We start from the raw sequence: 17472 nt of genomic DNA on the forward strand, positions 1-17472 counted from the left end.
TGTTCTAGTTGGACCAAATAGGTCCATGTGTAATAATTCTAGAGGCCTAGAGGTAGAGACACATTTTATGGATTTAAAAGAGTTCCTAGATTGTTTGCCAAATTGACATGCTTCACATATTTTGTTCTTTTCAAATTTTAATTTTGGCAAACCTATCACGGAGTCTCTTTTAACTAGTTTAGTTATTGTGTCCATGCTTGCATGACCTAACTTACGGTGCCATAACCAACTAGCATCATTATCTTTAGTTTCATTTACAACTAAACATTGGTTATGTTTTGCAAGATCTTCTAGGTCTACAACATATACATTTCCACGTCTAATCCCTTTAAAAACTAAACTATTATCATTAGGGTTTGTTATAATGCATAGTGATGGCTTAAACATAACATCATACCCTTTATCACATAATTGACTAATGCTTAATAAGTTATGCTTAAGACCATCAACATATCTAACATTATCAATAAAAGTAGAAGGGGTGATTTGAACTTTACCAATACCAATGATGTGACCTTGGTTGTTGTCTCCAAAAGTCACAGCACCTCCCTTCTTAGCTTCAAGGGTGAAAAATTGATCTTTGTCACCCGTCATGTGCCTTGAGCAGCCACTATCCAAGTACCAGCAGTTTTTGTTGACCTTGGCTGCAAGACACTCCTACACAAGCAAATCATGTCATCTTAGGTACCCAAGATTTCTTGGGTCCTTCATGGTTAGTCAAGTTGGTTCCTTTTGGAACCCATACCTTTTTAATTTTCCTTTTTGTTTTATTTTTCCTAAAATTACACACATTCGCTTTATGACCTATAGTACCACAGCAAAAGCAAGTTATTTTCTTAGTTTTATTTTCTCCAGCTTTAACAAAGAAGTTACTAAGAAGTTTTTGTTTATTTCTTGGTTTATACCCTAAATCCGCTTTATTAAATACAGGCTCGTTGACTATTAAGTATCATGTTTAATTTTACAGAACTATATGTAAATTTTTCAACTAAGGGTTTGTATTTGTTAAGTTCTTTAGTTAGAGTTTGATTTTCTGCTTTTAGGTCATTAAGTTCTTTTATGAGATCCTTATTTAAGATTTGTTTATGATTTTTAAGTTCTGAAAGTTCCTTAGTTAGTTTTTCATTATCTTTAGTTAAGGTACTAGTCTTTTGAGTTAAAAGTTGGTTGCTTGTCTTAAGTTCTATATTTTCTTTGATGATTAAATCCTTATCCTTAACTAATTTATCGTATTTATGTAGGTATAATTGATTAGCTATTTTTAGTTCTTTATTCTTAAGATTTATGGCCTTATATTCTACCATTAATTCATTAAATGCATCATAAAGTTCATCAAAAGAAAAATCAGGATGCGTATCGGAAGTTACCTCGTTTTCATTGGCCATGAAGCAGAAATTGGCCTTCTCTTCTTGTTCATCATCTGATGAGGAGGATGATGAGTCGGAGTCGGATAGTGTTGTGACAAGAGCCTTCTTTTTCTTGTACTTACTCCCCTTCTTCAGTAAGGGGCACTCAGCTCTTATGTGACCCGGCTTCTTGCACTCGTAACACCCAATCCCCTCATTTTCCCTTTCCTTACCTTTGTCCTTGCGGTAGGAATTTGAGGGGCCTCTCCTTTGATGATAGGACTTCTTGTGGTTGATGAATTTCTTGAACTTGCGCACAAGAAAAGCCTCACCATCATCTTCCTCATTCTCTTCTTCGTCACTGCTGCTACTGCAAGACAAGTCCTTGTTAGATGAAGTAGACTTAAGAGCTATTACCTTTTTCTTGTGGGAGGACTCCTCTTCGCTGTGTTGCTTCATGGTTAGCTCGTGAGTCATTAGGGATCCAAGGAGCTCTTCAAGTGGAAGCTTGTTCAAGTCTTTAGCTTCTTGGATTGCCGTCACCTTGCCTTCCCATGACCTTGGTAGGCAGCGAAGTATTTTTCTGACAAGATCACTGTTAGTATAGCTCTTGCCAAGGCTTTTTAGGCCATTGACAATGTCAGTAAACCTAGTGAACATGCTAGTGATTGTCTTATTAGAATCCATTTTAAATAGTTCATACTTATGAACCAATATATTAATTTTGGATTCTTTAACTTGATTCGTGCCCTCATGGGTCACTTCAAGTCTATCCCAAATCTCTTTTGCAGAGTTGCAAGTAGAGACCCTATTGAATTCATTTCTATCCAAGGCACAATAAAACACATTCATAGCTTTAGAGTTTAGTTGTGCCTTCCTCATGTCATGTTCATCCCAATCCTTTTCTAGTTTGGGTACCTTGATACCCTCTACATATATGGATGGGATGTATGGGCCATTTACTACAATGGTCCACATCTCATAGTCTTGGGCTTGGATGAATATTCTCATCCTAGCCTTCCAGTATGAGTAGTCGGATCCATTAAAGAAAGGGGGTCTTTGGGTGGACTGACCCTCAATGTGGGAAGATCCAAATGGGGTTGTCATTTTGATCTTTTAACTCTTGGGTGGAAGAGTTTAGGCTCTGATACCACTTGTTGCCCAGATAGACAACCCAAGAGGGGGGGTGAATTGGGTTTTAAAATAATTTGAATAATTAATACGATGTGGTTGACTAATTAAAAACTATTGCAAGTTATTTAATTAATGCTAAGTGCTGTGAGTGATGTGAGGGGAAGAAGAAGAGAGACAATCCAACACAAACACAAGGTTTTATAGTGGTTCGGAGCTAACCCTTGCTCCTACGTCCACTCCCCAAGTCTCACTTGGAAATTCACTATAACCTCCTTGGATTACAGCCGGTTGTTTTCCAAGCTCACAACCAAACTTGTTGTTTTACGAGCTCACAACGAACTCGGTCGGTTTTCCCAGGCTCACCGACTAGAACCGCCCCGATTGTTTTCCTGGGATCACAATCAAACCCTTACACACGTTGGTTTTAACTCGGCTCACCAACCAACCTCAATCCCCTTGACTCAATCCCCGATTGAACTAAGTAAATACAAGTTGTAGAAAGAAAACAGAAAATGAGCTTCTCAAAAAGCAGATGAAAACAATATGAACAATAAATGAAGTTAAGAAGCCTCAAACGCTTTTAGATTGGAGATGAGGAATGGCTTCTTAAACTTCTGGTCTCCTCTTGAAAGAGTAGTCGACTTGAATGCAGGAGAAGGAGGCTTTAATTGCTGGGAAGATGTAGTTGGAAGCAGTAAATGCAGATCTTCCTCTTTTTCGTTGAAGAGCACGTTGCAGAGCTTGAATGCTTGATTAGTTGGAGTGGAATGGTTGTTCTCTACCTTGCTACAGTCCTCTGTGGCTATTTAAGCCAACCCCCATGGAAACTAGCCGTTAGAGTGCTTTTTCTGCCCGTTCTGAACACTCTGCGCAGCCTGACAATATGACCGTTGGTGGATTGGAGTCGACTCGCGCGATCAGGAGTCGACTCGGCTGTAGCGGGAGTCGACTCAAGCTTTTCCGGAGTCGACTCGGCAACTGTTCCAAATTTGAATTAAAGTTGCCTTCACGACTGGGAGTCGACTCGTCTTGACCTGGAGTCGACTCGTCAACTTCTGGAGCTGACTTGGCAATTTTGGAGTCGGCTCATCCACTGAAGTCCGTGGATCCAATTTTGAATTTTGTCCACTCGAGTCGACTCGACTGTCCTGGGAGTCAACTCGAATCTCAGAGCCCGAACTCCCGATCCTCTGTCTTTTGGCTCGTCCAGTCTTGGAGTCGACTCGAACTTCCTTGGAGTCGACTCGGCTCTCAGTTTCCGAAAGATGGTCTTCTGCCTTTTGACGTGAAGCTGTCTTGGAGTCGACTCGAGCTGTCTGGGAGTCGACTCGAATCTCAGAGGCAGTAACTTGGTTTTCTGTCTGTCTTGGGGTCGCGGTGTCTTGGAGTCGACTCGCGTATTGCGGGAGTCGACTCGAGTCTCAGAGTCCATAAAATGCTCTCTGACTTTTTCTTTGTGTACCGCTGAGAGTCGACTCTTGCTTTCTCTGGAGTCGACTTGCCACCTATCGGAGTCGACTCGCGTTCCACTGGAGTCGACTCGAATCTCAGACCCGAAAACTGTTCTCTGACTTTTCTGCCTGTGACTGCTTGGAGTCGACTCTTACTTCCTTGGAGTCGACTCGGTGAACATCGGAGTCGACTCGCGCACTTCGGGAGTCGACTCGCTGACAGGTTCTGAGTTGAAGCTTTCTGTCCTTCTGTCTGTTCTCAGTCGGAGTCGACTTGTACTTATCTGGAGTCGACTCGAGCTCGTGCCAGTGAACTTGATACGCTTGGAGTCGACTCGTGATACTCGGGAGTCGACTCGAGTCTCAGACATTGGTTCAAACAGACTCCTTAACTTATCCAAAAATTATGAACCAAGTCTTGGGACACTTAGACAGGATTTTCACTGAAACACTCAATTGAATTCATTAGTAATCAAAAGATATACTCAAATGCTTTGAGCTCATCAAAATCAAATGGGGTTTTAATCAATCACTCCACATGGACTTATCCAGGATTTAAGAACTAATTCGATGATCACAGACAAAAAATCCTATGTCCAACATGAACTAATCCTCTACATCAATGAACTAGAGGAGAGTATCACTAGAATGGATCAATCACTCCTAACCCCCTTCTAAGTATGCAAAATCGATCTTCACTCAAAGGTTTTGTGAAGATATCAGCAAGTTGATCATCAGTACAAACAAATTGAAGTGTCACATCATCACTCAGTACATGATCTCTTATGAAGTGATGTCTTATCTCAATGTGTTTAGTTCTTGAATGCTGAATTGGATTTTTAGTTAGATTGATGGCACTTGTATTATCACAGTTAATGGGAATTTTATCTTGTTTAATGCCATAATCTTCAAGTTGTTGTTTAATCCACAAGATTTGAGCACAACAACTCCCGACAGCAATATATTCGGCTTCAGCCGTAGATAGTGCAACCGAGTTTTGTTTCTTGCTAAACCAAGAGATTAAGTTTTCTCCTAAGAATTGACATGACCCACTGGTGCTTTTTCTATCAAGTTTGCAACCAGCGAAGTCTGAATCAGTGTACCCTATTAAGTTTATGCTCGAATCTTTAGAATACCATAACCCTATGGTTTTTGTTCCTATTAGGTATTTAAAGATTCTCTTAACAGCAATTAAGTGTGATTCCTTAGGATTAGATTGATATCTAGCACACATGCATACACTAAACATGATATCAGGTCTACTTACAGTAAGATATAATAAGGATCCTATCATACCTCTATACATCTTTTGATCTACTGATTTACCTGATTCATCTTTGTCCAGTTTGCATGATGAACTCATGGGTGTGCTGATTGACTTGTTTCGTTCCATATCAAACTTCATAAGCATCTCCTTGATGTATTTAGTTTGATTGATGAAGATCCCCTCTTCAGATTATTTGATTTGGAGCCCGAGAAAATAGTTCAGCTCTCCCATCATGCTCATTTCAAATTCACTCTGCATTAAGTCAACAAACTCTTCGCAGAGGTGATTGTTAGTAGCACCGAAAATAATATCATCTACATAAATCTGCACTACTAACATTTCTTTGTTTTTCTTCTTTAAAAACAGCGTTGTATCAACATTTTCTCTAGAGAATTCATGGTCTAATAGAAATTTGCTAAGTCTTTCATACCATGCTCTAGGAGCTTGTTTCAAACCATAAAGTGCTCTGTTTAGTTTATACACATGATTAGGGTATTGATGATTTTCAAAACTAGGAGGTTGTTCTACATACACCTCCTCATTAATATACCCATTTAAAAAGGCACTCTTTACATCCATTTGAAACAATTTGAAATCTTTAGAGCATGCAAATGCTAGTAACAATCTAATTGCTTCAAGTCTAGCTACAGGAGCAAAAGTTTCATCAAAGTCTATACCTTCTTTTCGATTATAGCCCTTTGCTACTAGTCTAGCCTTGTTCCTAATCACGATTTCATTTTCATCAAGTTTATTTTTATATATCCATTTAGTTCCTATTATTGAATATTCAGTGGGCCGTTCAACTAGGTTCCATACCTTGTTTCTAGTGAATTGGTTTAGCTCTTCTTGCATTGCATTTATCCAATTAACATCATTTTCAGCTTCTTCTATGTTTTTAGGTTCAAGGTGTGAGACAAATGCTAGATGATTATTTAAGTTCCTAAGTGATGCTCTAGTTCTAACAGGTTGAGAGGGATCATCTAAAATTAATTCCTTAGGATGACTATGAGCATACCTCCAAGCCTTAGTCAGCCCATGATCAACAATTACCTCTTGGCTTGTTGATGCTTCTCCAATTTGCTTTGGTTCATCTTCTTGTAATGTCATTCATCAATTTTTTCTTCAAGAATTTCTGCATCATCATCAAGAACTACTTTCTTGCTAGATGAGATATCATTAGTATCATCAAAAACAACATGTATAGACTCTTCAATAACAAGGGTTCTTTTGTTAAAGACTCTATAAGCTTTACTTGATGTAGAATATCCCAAAAAGATACCTTCATCAGATTTAGAATCAAATTTACCCAGGTTATCTTTGCCGTTATTATGAATGAAACACCTACATCCAAAAACATGAAAATAGTTTACTTTAGGCTTTCTATTTCTCCAAAGTTCATAAGGTGTTTTCTTTATAATGGGTCTCAATAAAACTCTATTTATTACATGACATGATGTATTAATGGCTTCTCCCCAAAAGTACTTAGGGAGGTTACTTTCATACAGCATGGTTCTAGCCATTTCCTCTAGAGTTCTATTCTTTCTTTCTACAACTCCATTTTGTTGTGGTGTCCTAGGTGCAGAGAAATTATGAGTTATCCCCTTTTTACTACAAAATTCATCAAATAGATGATTTTCAAATTTCGTTCCATGATCACTCCTAATAGCTATAACTGAAGCATTTCTTGAATTAGTAACTTCCTTATGAAATTTCTTAAACACAGAAAATGCTTCATCTTTATGAGCTAAGAACATGATCCATGTGTATCTAGAAAAATCATCTACAATGACAAGGCCATACTTGTTTCCACCAAGACTTGTGGTTCTAGTTGGTCCAAATAGATCCATGTGTAGTAGTTCAAGGGGTCTAATAGTAGTGACACAATTTATAGATTTAAAAGAGCTCCTAGATTGTTTGCCATATTGACACGCCTCACAAATTTTATTTTTCTCAAATTTTAGTTTTGGCAAACCTATTACAGAATCTCTTTTAACTAGTTTTGATATTGTATCCATACTTGCATGACCTAACTTACGGTGCCATAGCCAACTTATATCATTAGCCTTAGTATCACTAGCTACTAAGCAAGGGTTATTTTTGGCAAGATCTTCAAGATCTACTACGTACACATTTCCACGTCTTATTCCTTTGAATACTAAGCTATTGTCAATTGAGTTGGTTATGATGCATAGGGTTGGCTTAAACAGAACATCAAAACCCCTATCGCATAATTGACTTATGCTAAGTAAGTTATGCTTAAGACCATCTACAAATCGTACATTATCAACAAAGGTTGAGGAGGTGATTTGTACTTTACCTATACCAACGATGTGACCATAGTTATTGTCTCCAAATGTCACTGCACCTCCCTTTTTAGGCTCAAGGGTGAAGAATTGCTCTTTGTCACCCGTCATGTGTCTTGAGCAGCCACTATTCAAGTACCAACAGTTTTTGTCGACCTTGGCTGCAAAACACTCCTACACAAGGAAATCATACAATTTTAGGTACCCAAGTTTTCTTGGGTCCTTCATGGTTAGTAATGTTGGTTCCTTTTGAAACCCAAACCTTTTTAATTTTTCTTTTAGCCTTTTCTTTTCTATGGTCATACACATTAGCTTTATGTCCTATTTTTTCACAGCAAAAACAGGTTATATTCTTAATTTTGCTTTTTCCTGCTTTCACAAAAAAATTACTAAGGAGCTTTTGCTTATTCTTAGGTTTATACCCTAAACCAGCTCTATTAAACACAGTTCGTTGATTATTAAGTATCATTTCCAATTTTTCAGAACTATATGTAAACTTTTCTACAAAAGATTTGTATTTTTCAAGTTCTTGTGCTAACTTTTGTTTTTCTGTTTTTAGTATGTTTAAGTCTTTTGTGAGATTATCTCTTATAGTTTGTTTATCGTTTTTAAGTTCTGAAATTTCCTTGGTTAGTTTTTCGTTATCTTTAATTAAGGTATTAGTTTTTTGAATTAACATTTGCTTGCTTGTTTTAAGTTCTAAATTTTCTTTAATGATAAAATCCTTATCCTTAATTAATTTATCATATTTATGGAAGTGAGATTGATTGGTTGGTTTTAGCTCTTTATTCTTAAGATTTATTGTCTTATATTCATCCATTAATTCATTAAACGCATCATACAATTCATCAAAGGTAAAATCTAAATGCATTTCAGATGTTACCTCATTTTCGTTCGCCATAAAACAGAAGTTGGCCTTTTCCTCTTGTTCCTCATCCGATGATGATGATGATGAATCGGAATCCGTTAAGGTGGAGACGAGGACTTTCTTTTTCTTATATTTGCTGGCCTTCTTGAGCAAGGGACAGTCAACTCTGAAATGTCCCGGCTTCTTGCATTCATAGCATCTGATTCCTTCATTTTTCCTTTTCTTACCTTTATCCTTGTAGTAGAAACTTGAGGGACCTCTCCTCTGATGAAAGGACTTCTTTCGGTTGATGAATTTTCTGAACTTTTGCACGAGAAGAGCCTCATCATCATCTCCCTCATTATCTTCTTCTTCACTGCTGCTACTGCAAGATAAATCCTTGTTAGAAGAAGTAGATTTGAGAGCTATTACCTTTTTCTTATGAGAGGATTCTTCTTCGCTGTGTTGTTTCATTGTGAGCTCGTGCGTCATTAGGGATCCAAGAAGCTCCTCAAGTGGAAGCTTGTTCAAGTCCTTGGCTTCTTGGATTGCCATTATCTTGGCCTCCCATGATCTTGGCAAACATCGAAGAATCTTCCTGACAAGGTCACTGTTAGTATAATTTTTGCCAAGGCTTTTTAGGCCATTGACAATATCAGTAAATCTAGTAAACATGCAAGTGATAGTTTCATTAGATTCCATCTTAAATAGTTCATATTTATGAACTAGTATGTTTATTTTAGATTCTTTTACTTGATTCGTGCCCTCGTGGGTCACTTCAAGCCTATCCCATATCTCTTTTGTAGAATTGCAAGTTGAGACTCTATTGAATTCATTACGGTCTAAGGCACAATAAAGCACATTCATTGCTTTGGCATTTAATTGTGCCTTCCTAATATCATTGTCATCCCAATCTTTTTCAAGTTTGGGTATACTAACACCCTCTACAAAAATTGATGGGATATATGGTCTATTAACTATGGTGCTCCAAATCTCATAGTCTTGAGCTTGGATAAATATCCTCATCCTAGCCTTCCAATAGGAGTAGTCGGTTCCATTAAAGAATGGAGGTCTATAGGTGGATTGCCCCTCAATATGAGAAGATCCAAATGGGATTGTCATTTTGATCTTTTACTCTTTTGATAGAAGAGTTTCCGCTCTGATACCACTTGTTGCCAAAAAGACAACCCAAGAGGGAGGGTGAATTGGGTTTTAAGTAATTATTGCAATTAAAAAACTTTGTGAGTAACTAATTAAAACTTATTGCAAGTGGATTAATTAGTTTACTATATGCAGTGAATGAAGGGAATGGAAGAGACAATGAAACAATCACAAACACAAGAGATTTTATAGTGGTTCGGAGCTAACCCTTGCTCCTACGTCCACTCTCCAAGCTTCACTTGGGAGTTCACTATAATCCCTCGGATTACAGCCGGTTGCTTTACAAGCTCACAACCCAACTTGTTGTTTTACGAGATCACAACAAACTCGGTCGGTTTTCACAGGCTCACCGACTATAACCACTCGATTGTTTTTTCGGGATCACAATCGAACCCTTACACGTTGGTTTTACCCTCGGCTCACCAACCAACCTTAACACCCTTGATTCAATCCCCTGATTGAATCAAGTAAGAAAAGTAGTTTGAAAAGAGTACAAAGATAGCTTCTTGAAAAGCGTATATAAACAATATGAACAAAGAAGAGTTAGAAGCCCTCAAACAGATTTTTGGATGTGGAGAAATGGGCTTCTCAAACTCCGCAACTCCTCTTGAATGTGCTGAAGATTTGCTGTCAGAAGGGGAGCTTTGAATGCGAGGGAGACGTTTGGAGGATGGACTTCAATGCACTTCTTCCTTCTTTCTCTTGTAGTTACTCTTTAGAAGCTTTGGTAGGTGGAAATCTCTTTTGCTTTGAATGGAGTCTCTCCCTTGGTGTCTATTACTGTTCAATCTGGCTATTTAAGCAATCCCCATAGAAAACTAGCCGTTAGACTCACTTTTAGGGCCGTTCTGCACAATCTGCAACTCCTGACACAGTGTCCATTGGGATCGGAGTCGACTCGCTCGATCTGGAGTCGACTCGGCTGTTGCTGGAGTCGACTCATGCTTTACTGGAGATGACTCGTCCACTGTTCAGGATTTGAATTAAAGTGCTGTCCCGTTCTGGAGTCGACTCGGCCAAACTTGGAGTCGACTCGCCAATATCCGGAGATGACTCTGCCTTCTGGAGACGACTCGTTTTCAGGAATCCAAAGATCTTTCTTTCAGGTTTACTTCCTCGAGTCGACTCAGATTCTCTTGGAGTCGACTCGGCTCTCAGAGCCTGAAAACTGGTCTTCTGTCTTTGGAGTTGAACTGCCTCGGAGTCGACTCGGACTTTACTGGAGTCGACTCGGCTCTCAGAGCATGAAAAACTGGTCTGCTGTCTTTGGAGTTGAACTGCCTCGGAGTCGACTCGGACATTGCTGGAGTCGACTCGGCTCTCAGACACCGAAGTTGGCTCTCTGACTTTTAGTCTTGCATTTCCTCTGAGAGTCGACTCTTGCTTTTTGGAGCCGACTCGCCAACCGTTGGAGTCGACTCGAGTTCTTCTGGAGTCGACTCGGCTCTCAGAGTCCAAAAACAACTTCTCTGTCTTTCTGTCTATTACTCCTTGGAGTCGACTCGGAACTATCGGAGGTCGACTCGGCAAGCATCAGAGTCGACTCGAATTCTTCAGGAGTCGACTCGGTGATAGGGTCTGAGATTCATCTTTCTGTCCTGCTGTCTGTTCTCAGTCGGAGTCGACTCGCAGTGTGCCGGAGTCGACTCGAGCCTGTGCCAAAACATCTGAAACACTTGGAGTCGACTCAAAATCCTCCGGAGTCGACTCGAGGTTCAGCCCTTGACTTAAGCTGATTTCCACTTGCACTCAAAAGAGGATTCTTACAAATTTTGCCTGATATGCTGGATTGAATTCATTAGTATAACATAAAATATACTCAATGGCTTTGTGCTCATCAAAATCAAATAGGGTTATAATCAATCACTCCACAAGTGGAAACCAATATGGATTTATGTGCACAAGATACTATGGTGATCTCAGGTCAAAGGATTAGTTGCACAACTCCCACTAAGAGAGTCATCTTTTGACATGTAAGTAAGACTTCATAAGATTTCTTTTTGTAGGTCAATTCAGTGAACTCATTTCTCTAATGAGCACCCACATCTTTGTATTAGTGTCTCCACGCAAGTGATTGTGAGATCAATCACCCTTTGCATCGAGCATACATAAGATGTGCCAGTCTTTCTGGTAAACATTGATCCCCGACTCAGTGTACCAATGACTGGGAATATTTAAGATTAGAATTTTAGAATTTTAGATCTCACTAGTATGATCTCATCATAGCCTCAAAATCATTGCCTTAATCTAAGGGGTTCATCATAAATATAATCAACAGCATATGATGAAACACAATGCCTTTATTTGTATTAAATGTCATGTACATGATTTGAAAAATCAAAAGAAAATTCTTCACAATACATATTGCGATTGGCTTGTAGGGCATCTACTCTTTCACCCGCCTGCGCGGGGCACGTGAGGCACCCAGTGCCCACGTAGGGGCCACATGAGGGGAGAAATGGGGTTCTCCTGCCAGATATTGTCCGGTTTCGGGGCTTCACGCAAGCGTCCTTCACCCCTCCTCGATTTTGTTTTCCACCCAAAACGCGTCTGCAGGATTAGGAGACACCTGCCTCATATGCCCAGGCTTTAGAACAAGTCTTTCCGATGTGGGACTATTGGGCCTCACACCAAATGTAAAAACTCAAGAAAAAAAAAGAAAAGGTGGACAGGCCGGCCCGAAAAGACCGGGCCCATCCACCTATTACGATCGTGCCCTAGGCACGATCATGGGAGGAGGCCATTTGAGGGGTGGTGGGGGCGGCGGCGTTAGAGGAGATCGCCAGAGGAGACCGAGCGCTGGAGAGGGTTCCAAGATCCGGCTGGCCGCGGGGGGAAGCCTTCCTCTTTCCTTCAGTGAAGACCCTCCACAGCTTGGGATCCAAGGGTTTTCTCAAGGCTTCCTCTCCAATTTTGTCGTCGAAAAGGCCGCCGGAGCACCCCCACCGGACCGAGGTAAGCATGGTTCCTTCCTTTGTGTTTTATTTCCTGAATTTGGGGCGGCGTGGGTGAAGTTTTTGGCCGGTGAATCGTCGGAAAAGAGCCCGAAATAGGGTACCCCTGTTTTGGCCTCTCTCTTCCGATTTTTGCTGCCGCCGGCTGCCGGAATTGGCCGGGATCCATGGCCTTGGAGGTTGAATCGGGGCTATGTGAAGGTTGGGAGGGATTTTTGGTTTTGGTTGGTGATGAGGGAGGGTGGATCCGAGGTCTTCTTCCTCGGGACCCCATCCTCTCCTCCTCTTCCCCTCGTTGGTTGGCCATCGGTGGCGACGGCGGCGGTCGTGGGCCACCGTGGCTGCCGTTGGGTGGGGGGGAGCCGAGCCACTATCACGGTGGCCCTCTGTCAATGATGGTGGAAGAAGGGGGGGGGGTTCTTTGTCTTAGGGAAGAAGAAGAAGGCAGAGGGCCTTCCGACCTCTGTCGACTTTTTTTTTCATCCCTCCCTCTCTTGGCCGGCCATCATCGCCGGAGTGGTGGCCGATGATGGTTCGGCCAATGGTGGCCGAGTTGTTGTCGGGTTGGGGAAGGAGAGGGCACAACCACCATGGCTGTTGCCCTTGGATCAAAAAGATTTGAGGGAGGGAGATGTATTCCCAATAATGAAGAGAAAGAGGAGTCATCCCTTCCTTTTGGGTCTTTTCATCGAGACCGACCATCGTCGCCGGCATGGAGCGGCCCCGGCTGGTGATGACACAGGCCAGTGGTACAAGGGTGGGGGTCGGGCCACCCGACTGCCATAGATCTGGAAGGATTGAGATGTTTGGGGATCTGGTGATGGACCCCATAATAGATGTGAATTATAGTTTAGAATATTTAAATATTAAATGATTTAGTTTGTGATTTATAACTGATGTTGTAGGGGAGGAGTCAGCGGTGCCAGGAGATTTTGATCAGGGGACTCAGCACCCCAGCTCGTAGGTTGTGATTCGGATCTGTGTTTGTGTCAGTCTACAATTTCAGTAAGAATCCTTACATCTGAGCACTTTTATTTATGCATATATTGGATTTATCGTTGGATATATTTTATCAGTATGTTGCTATTAATTTTTGAGCTTGTATGACACTATGAGGTGTGCATTTTGTTTATTATGAAAATATTGAATTAATTAAATTGGGAAGAATTATCATATTTTGAGAATATATGAAAATATGCGATGTGATTGAAATTAAATTAAACATGCGAAACTTGACATGTAAAATGGGTTGGACTAACCTAGTCATGAGATAGCCTCTACGAGCTTATGCGTAGGATAGCTGCCACGAGCTAATGCTTGGGATAGCTTCCACGGGCTTACGCGTGGGATAGCCTCTACGAGCTTATGCGTAGGATAGCCTCCACGGGCTTACGCGTGGGATAGTTGCCACGAGCTTATGCATGGGATTTGTGCAGTCTTGGACTGGGTCATGATCTTGGTTAGCCCAAAGCCAGAAGTGAAAAATTTTGAAACTTGGGAATCAGAGTAATACGAAAGTGGATCTCATAATGCGTAAAAAGAATTTATGTATATGTACTGATATATACACTTGTTGTTTGTTGAGCTTTTTGAATGATGAAATAGCATTTATTTGATGCTTGATTTATTTTATTATTATTACTGTGTGTGGCTGTTGGGATTCTTACTGGGCTGGAAAAGCTCATACTATTCTTACTTTCTTTTTTAGAGGCACTGGATTTATAGAGTCCATCGGGTGGGACGAGAAGTGGATGGATATGGAGTCAGACTGCTAGATAGTTAGAAGTAGGTTATCTTTTATTTATGAACATTTGAAGATCTTGTAATTGAATTAATTTGTTTATTTGGACATGTTGGATTTGTCTATTTGAATTACTAAATTAATTGTGGATTTATTGGAATTTTGTTAATCATAGGCCTTGCATGATCTTTAGGGCACTGCTCTAGGGCTCATGCGGCCGATCGCGTGCTGGACCCAGGTGCTGGGTTCGAGGCGTGACAGATTTCTTGCATATTTATTTTCGTTAATTACTGATGCAACTTACACACATTCATCATGTTTTATTCTGCTGCATTATACTTAAAGTTTTTGAAAAGCTTGAAAAGCCCAATTCTCCCTTTTCTTAGGCAACATAGTTAGGCAATAAGTGGTATCAGAGCCTTGGTACTTGTTGCCCAGTAGATACAACCCAAGAGGGGGGGTGAATTGGGTCTTTTAAAACTTTTATGCTACTTCTAAAACTTTATGATTAACTATGCTAAGTTGTATAGATGCACAGTGAAAGTTAAACTTAGCAAGGGTTTGATGTATAGACTTCGACTTGATTAAATATGCTTGCAACTAAAGGATGTGCGGATAAGAATTAAGCAAGCAATTTATCTAAGTAAGTAAGTGTATTAGTTAGACAATAACTAGAGGCATTACAAACACAAAGGACATATAGTGGTTCGGTGCACCCCAGCACCTACATCCACTCCCCAAGACCTCTTGGGAATTTCACTATAATCCTACCGATTACAGCCGGTTGTTTTACAAGCTCACAACCCAACTTGTTGTTTTACGAGCGCACAACGAACTCGGTCGGTTTTCCCAGGCTCACCGACTAGAACCAACCCCGATTGTTTTTCCGGGCTCACAATCAAACCCTTACACGTTGGTTTTACCCTCGGCTCACCAACAAACCTAAACCCCGTTGGTTTTCCCTTTGGCTCACCAACAAACCTTAATCCCGTTGGTTTTCCCTTTGGCTCACCAACAAACCTTACACCGTTGGTTTTCCCTTTGGCTCACCAACAAACCTTTAACCCCTTGATTCAATCCCTTGATTGAATCAAGTTACAAGATATTAAAACAAAGAATAAAAACAAATCAAAGCTTCTTAAACAAGCAGATATGACAATATAAACAAATAGAGTAAAGAGAAGCCCTCAAACGAGTTTTGAAGATGGAGGAGCTCGGCTTCTTCTTTACTTGATCCTCCTCTGATTTGGCATGAAGTAGAGGATCCCCGAGGCAGCACACGGATGGAGAGGAAGCTTTCGGATTCACTTGGATGCTCTTCTTCTCTCTATTTCGTTTTGGATGGCCCTTTTGTGCTTGTGGGAGATTTCCTTTGTAATCTCTTTGAGATCTCTTTCCTAGATGATCTCTCCCACTTCCATGCCTTCTCCCCTAGCTCTCTTCTTGTTTTTATAGCTTTAGATGGCGTGGAAACAAGAATATAGCCGTTAGAGACAAAAATAGAGCCGTTGGACACAGTTTGCACTTCCTGACAATATTACCGTTGGGATCGGAGTCGACTCGCGCGATCAGGAGTCGACTCGCCTGTTGCAGGAGTCGGCTCGTGCTTTACTGGAGACGACTCGGCCACTGTTCCAAATTTGAATTAAAGTGCATGCCTTGACTGGGAGTCGACTCGGCTTAACCTGGAGTCGACTCGCCAACTTCTCGAGCTGACCTGGCAATTTCGGAGTCGGCTCATCCACTGAAGTCCGTGGATCCAATTTTGAATTTTGTCCTCTCGAGTCGACTCGACTGTCCTGGGAGTCGACTCGAATCTCAGAGCCCGAACTTCCGATCCTCTGTCTTTTAGCTCGTCCAGTCTTGGAGTCGACTCGAACTTCCTTGGAGTCGACTCGGCTCTCAGTTTGCGAAACACAGCCTTCTGCCATCTTGGTGTAGCGCTGCCTTGGAGTCGACTCGAGCTGTCTGGGAGTCGACTCGAATCTCAGAGGCAGTAACTTGGTTTTCTGTCGGTTGATGGTCGCGGAGTCTCGGAGTCGACTAGTGCAATGCGGGAGTCGACTCGAATCTCAGAGTCCGAAAAATGCTCTCTGACTTTTTCCTTGTGTTCCGCTGAGAGTCGACTCTTGCTTTCTTTGGAGTCGACCTACCAACCATCGGAGTCGACTCGCGTTCCACTGGAGTCGACTCGAATCTCAGACCCGAAAACTGCTCTCTGACTTTTCTGCCTGTGACTCCTAGGAGTCGACTCATACTTTCCCGGAGTCGACTCGGTAAACATTGGAGTCGACTCGAATTCCTCAGGAGTCGACTCGAAGACTATTCTTTTGAATTTTTTCCTTTGATTTTACTCCTCCAATTTGAATCCTTTGAACTTTAAGCTTGGGCCAATAAATTGTAGCTTTCTTCCAACTTGAGAGCTTTGGAGGCCTTCTTGTGTTCTCCCAACTTGCTATGTTCCTTGCAAAATAAATATCTTTCTCCTTGCAACATAAACATTAGTATCTATACTTCAAGATTTTGTGATCATCAAAATCAATCTATGAATCAATCTTTGGGTCATCAATCTCCCCCTTTTTGATGATGACAAAACTTGGAGTATATGCAATATAAAAGATATTGATTTCTAGAAGTAATACATAGCTAAGTTGCATGAAGTAGAAAACATATATATGTAAAAACATACTTCATGATAATGCTTTAGATTTAATCAGCTTAACACAATTAACATATTTAAATTTTAAGCTGATTTGTATTCAATTCAAAGTAATAAAGCATTATGAGTATATATAGCATATACTTAGATATTTCTCTCCCTTTTTGACAACATCAAAAAGATAGTGAAACATTAAGCACAAAGATCAGAGCAGAACACATCGAGTGTGAATTCAAGAGGTTTTCTAATTTGATACCACAGATAGTTTTCTAATCAAGTGTAGGTGGAATCTTCCTTAGGTTAATTCAAGACATGAGTGGAAATCTAACCTCTTCAATAAGTATGAAAGCTTGTTCATTTAAGACCTTTTGCCCAATCTATTAAGTATTTTGAGAGCAATTTAATTAAGTTTCAGAGTAAAAGATCAAAACTTATATATGTGAAAGACATATCATCATGTTGGATCATTAATTCTTCAATGACTTCAAAGTTCTTCTATGATAATAAGAGCATTGGAGCACAAATACCAAAATATGAAATCATGCAATTTTTGATACATCTTAGAGCTCTTTTAAAGACTTTCTTTTATTTCTTTAGAAAGTAAGCACA

At 40.5% G+C, this 17472-nt stretch overlaps 1 pseudogene; it reads right to left on the bottom strand.

The window, feature by feature from the left end:
* Nucleotides 1–4607: 4607 nt before the first annotated feature.
* LOC120106129 overlaps nt 4608–17472 on the bottom strand; it is a 68425-nt pseudogene continuing 55560 nt past the window's right edge.

The sequence above is a fragment of the Phoenix dactylifera genome, unplaced genomic scaffold (genome assembly GCF_009389715.1).
Source record: "Phoenix dactylifera cultivar Barhee BC4 unplaced genomic scaffold, palm_55x_up_171113_PBpolish2nd_filt_p 000473F, whole genome shotgun sequence".
Lineage (NCBI taxonomy): Eukaryota > Viridiplantae > Streptophyta > Magnoliopsida > Arecales > Arecaceae > Phoenix > Phoenix dactylifera.